The sequence below is a fragment of the Salvelinus alpinus genome, chromosome 7 (genome assembly GCF_045679555.1).
Source record: "Salvelinus alpinus chromosome 7, SLU_Salpinus.1, whole genome shotgun sequence".
Classification (NCBI taxonomy): Eukaryota; Metazoa; Chordata; class Actinopteri; order Salmoniformes; family Salmonidae; genus Salvelinus; species Salvelinus alpinus.
Window position 1 is genome coordinate 24042152 of NC_092092.1, and position 5448 is coordinate 24047599.

Sequence of the window (5448 nt, forward strand, 5' to 3'; positions counted from 1 at the left end):
CTCTGAGATCATTGAGTGCTTTTGAAGTGACAGGTTGGCGCGAAATCTGTAGCCTATCTCAGCTGTGCTGTATCAGCACAATGGACAGCGCCCTAACATACTAAAGCAAGGCCGTTTTGGTAATGAATATAGGCTACAAGATAGGCTGTTTGAAATAGGTGAATTACCCTGTCTATGTGAATGCAGTCTTACACACCGCTGTCTTAACCAAATAATACTAACTAAATGCTGAAAGTAGTAGCTTAGTTATTCATGCATGCAAGCAAAAACACTGAACAGCAGTTTGGCTTAGAATACTGACACAACTGTGAATGCGAACGAGAACAGAACAAAACAACGGTACCAGGTAGTAGGCCTAGAAAACTAAATATCAGATCAATAGAGGCATGACACAATCTAGATTTAGGTTAGTTACATTAACAGTAAACAACGCAGTAAACAAAAGGCTAAATGGAGATCCAAATAACCAAAATCTAGCCTACAACCTACTACAGTTAGATGTAGTCATGCACAGCGGTCTTGCCAAATAAATAGGCCTATAGGCCAGCTTCAAACATGGAAAATCATGCCGCTCATGAGTTTAGCAACACCTTGTGAAATGGCACAATACACTTCTGTGAATCAAATTAAACCCACATAATCAACTAAGCAATGCCATCCTACCATAAACACGTTTCCAATATTACAGTTCCATTTACAACCACGAAAATCAATCAAAACCATAATAGAATGTATCTATTTCTATGATGAAACATACCGAATGTAGCTATACCAAGGGCCGTCATTTGGGTCATTGCAATGGAATTATATGGAATTCTGCTTATATCATGCTATACCACAATAAACATACATTCAAATGCTTTTGGCCAAGAAGTGACAAGATTTTTATAAAAACCAACTAGCTAGATTGTTTCTTACCTTTTCAGAAGAGTTGCAGCCTCCTTGATGCTCTGTGGAACTTCCTGAGTAATCGATCATTCCATTCTCCCCAAAATATTTTTGGAAGATCCCCCTCTAATGCCAATTGGATTAGTTGAGCTTTCCTTGGGTGTAGCATGCTTCTTCTATGCTGACTGAACACTTTTGTCAAAGTCGAATATTAGTTTTGCATGTAGCTGTGGACGGCCCAAAAGTCAGTCCATGTTTCAGTGCAGTAAGCACGGTCGGCATAGCAGAGAGAGGCCCAAAGAATTGTTGCAGGATATCAAGTGGGGTCCATTTGGAGCGAGCGATTTCAGTCTGCAAAAACTGGCGAGCGACACTAAACTCAGCTTCCACCAAATCTGTTTTGCTTAGATTCAGCAGTGGTTTCATATTTTTCACATCTAGAAAGCCATGGGTCTCTGGGTCATGGGCACACAGGGCCTCCCCTAGTTGGCTGTTGCGTTCGCTGAATCATTCCGACATTTCGCCAATGACAGCATCCAACATGCTGAAGATCAGTATTTTAGACTCAGTCTCTTCTCCTCTGTCCTGCTGGCCTACTGTACTGTTCACCAGGTATTGCTGGAGATTTGTATTTACATAACATTGTTGTTTGCTTGGAGTTGGTGGTGCGTCAGTGCCACTGGCACTGCACTCTGCCCAAATGGCTTCGAACTCGGTGTCAGAGCTCAGCTCGATGCACTGCAATGCACTGCAGACCCCTTTGACTCCAGTGTTAAGATTGGTTGCTTTTGCCTGGAGTAATTTGTTTGGAGGATGGAGAAGACTGAAGATTCTGTACACCATGGTGGCTATAAACTTAAAGCCGGGGTCCGTCACCGCCTTCAGCAGCCCTGTAGCTGCGAGTCTTACTTCTGTGTTGAACGAACGCATGCATTCAACGTCAGATAGGAACTCCACAATGCTGTCACAACTTTTATCAACCACAGTAGACAGGTGTCCGCTCCACCTTTGATCCAGTAGCCGTTTCAAGGTTTCTCCAGTGTACATGGCAACCACTGTTGTTTCTTTAAGAACTTGTAGAGTGAGTCACAGACATTTAAAAATTCCTCCAGCGCATTCTCAGATGACATTGCGTGAACGACCAATAAGTGAAACTGGTGGTTGAAACAATTAACATATGGCACTTCTCTGTTTACTTTATCCTGCAATATTTTGCAGCTGGGCTTGGCGGGCGGCCTTGGTGCTTTGATGCTGCTGGTGCTGCTGTTGCTGCTGGTCATTGCTCCCCTTCTCCTTTGGCTTTGTTTGGGTACTTTGGCAAAGCCAATTTCTGATATCCATCGTGGCAGTGGCAGATTAGCTGGTTGGAGCTAGCTAAATAGGCTAAGGCTAATAACATTAAAGCTTTTTATAGCTAGCTAGGAAGCTAACTAAACTCTGTATTGGTGGGGCATGAGGCAGAGTTAAGTGAAACAGCTTCATCTGTAGGCTTGACCCTGCCCTTATAAATCCAAAGCAAATATTACAGGCAGCGGTGTATAACATTATACACTTAGCCTACCACAGCATTTTCCCCACTTCTTATGGAAACCCAAAGGAGTCACCTAACCGCCCCAGTGGCTTTCCATAGCCCCCCTACACACACCTCGGCAAGCTCTGTCCATTGTCTTGACAAAGCACAATCATTTGAACTTTTTTGCTATTTTTATATAGGGGCATAAAACTAAATCTGAGGGGGCACAAGTTTTAACTGAGGGGGCTAAGCCCCCTTTTGCCCCCTCATGGAACAGTGTCCGAGCATGGTTTTCTATATTTTTGTATACTATGGACTAGTGTTGGGAAAATATGAGCATATCTAAGTTGAAAAACAATACAATTAGCATGGACTATGAGCTTACGGAATGGAGAATCAATCAAAACATATACAGTTGAAGTCATAAATTTACAATCCTTGGCCAAATACATTTAAACTCAGTTTTTCACAATTCCTGACATTTAATCCTAGTAAAATTCCCTGTTTTAGGTCAGTTAGGATCACCACTTTATTTTAACAATGTGAAATGTAGGAATAATAGTCGAGAGAATGATTTATTTCAGCTTTTATTTCTTTCATCACATTCCCAGTGGGTCAGAAGTTTACATACACTCAATTAGTATTTGGTAGCATTGCCTTTAAATTGTTTAACTTGGGTCAAATGTTTTGGGTAGCCTTCCACAATCTTCCCACAATAAGTTGGGTGGATTTTGGCCCATTCCTCCTGACAGAGCTGGTGTAACTGAGTCAGGTTTGTAGGCCTCCTTGCTCGCACATGCTTTTTCAGTTCTGCCCACAAATTTTATATATGATTGAAGTCAGGGCCTTGTGATGGCCACTCCAATACCTTGACTTTGTTGTCCTTAAGCCATTTTGCCACAACTTTGGAAGTATGCTTGGGGTCATTGTCCATTTGGAAGACCCATTTGCGACCAAGCTTTAACTTCCTGACTGATGTCTTGAAATGTTGCTTCAATATAGCCACATCATTTTCATTCCTCATGATGCCATCTATTTTGTGAAGTACACCACTCCCTCCTGCAGCAAAGCACACCCACAACATGATGCTGCCACCCCCGTGCTTCACAGTTGGGATGATGTTCTTCGGCTTGCAAGCCTCCCCCTTTTCCTCCAAAGATAACGATGGTCATTATGGCAAAACAGTTCTATTTTTGTTTCATCAGGCCAGAGGACAAAGTACGATCTTTGTCCCCATGTGCAGTTGCAAACCGTAGTCTGACTTTTTTTATGGCGGTTTTGGAGCAGTGGCTTCTACCTTGCTGAGCGGCCATTCAGGTTATGTCAATATAGGACAAATTTTTACTGTGGATATAGATACTTTTGTACCTGTTTCCTCCAGCATCTTCACAAGGTCCTTTGCTGTTGTTCTGGGATTGATTTGCACTTTTCGCACCAAAGTACATTCATCTCTAGGAGACAGAACGCGTCTCCTTCCTGAGCGGTATGACAGCTGTGTGGTCCCATGGTGTTTATACTTGCGTACTATTGTTTGTACAGATTAACGTGGTACCTTCAGGCGTTTGGAAATTGCTCCCAAGGATGAACCAGACTTGTGGAGGTCTACAATTTTTTTTCTGAGGTCTTGGCTGATTTCTTTTGATTTCCCCATGATGTCAGCAAAGAGGCACTGAGTTTGATGGTAGGCCTTGAAATACATCCACATGTACACCTCCAATTGACTCTAATGATGTCAATTAGCCTATCAGAAGCTTCTAAAGCCGTGACATCATTTTCTGGAATTTTCCAAGCTGTTTAAAGGCCCAGTCAACTTAGTGTATGTAAACGTCTGACGCACTGGAATTGTGATACAGTGAGTTTTAAGTGAAATAATCTGTCTTTAAACAATTGTTGGAAACATTTCTTGTGTTTTGCACAAAGTAGATGTCCTAACCAACTTGCCAAAACTATAGTTTGTTAACAAGACATTTTTGGAGTGGTTGAAAAACAAGTTTTAAAGATTCCAACCTAGTGTATGTAAACTTCCGACTTCAACTGTAATTTTCCTTATGGGGTTAGGATAAGATCAGAGGATAGGATCATATCACCTCCACCTTACCTGCCACCCTAGACCCACTTCAATTTGCCTACCGCCCCAACAGGTCCACAAACGATGCAATCGCCATCGCACTGCATACTGCCCTATCCCATCTGGACAAGAGGAATACATATGTAAGAATGTGTTCAGTGGCTACAGCGCAGCATTCAACACCATAGTACCCTCCAAGCTTATCATTAAGCTGGAGGCCCTGGGTCTCAGCCCCGCCATGTGCAATTCGGTCCTGGACTTTCTGACAGGCTTCCCCCAGGTGGTGAAGGTAGGAAACAACATCTCCACTTCGCTGACCCTCAACACTGGGGCCCCACAAGGGTGTGTGCTCAGCCCCCTCCTGTACTCCTTGTTCACCCATGACTGCGTGGCCATGCACACCTCCAACTCAATCATCAAGTTTGCAGACGACACAACAGTTGTGGGCTTGATTACCAACAACGACGAGACAGCCTACAGGGAGGAGGTGAGGGCACTCCGAGTGTGGTGTCAGGAAAACAACCTCTCATTCAGCGTCAACAAAACAAAGGAGATGATCGTGGACTTCAGGAAACAGCAAAGGGAGCACCCCCCTGTCCACATCGAAGAGACAGTAGTGGAGAAGGTGGAAAGTTTTAAGTTCCTCGGCGTACACATCGCGGACAAACTGAAATGGTCCACCCACACAGACAGTGTGGTGAAGAAGGTGAAACAGCGCCTCTTCAACCTCAGGATGCTGAAGAAATTTGGCTTGTCACCTAAAACCCTGACAAACTTTTACAGATGCCAATCGAGAGCATCCTGTCGGGCTGTATCACCGCCTGGTATGACAACTGCACCGCCCTCAACCGCAAGGCTCTCCAGAGAGTGGTGCGGTCTGGACAACGCATCACCGGGGGCAAACTACCTGCCCTCCAAGACACCTACAGCACATGATGTCACAGGAAGGCCCAACAAATCATCAATAACAACAACCACC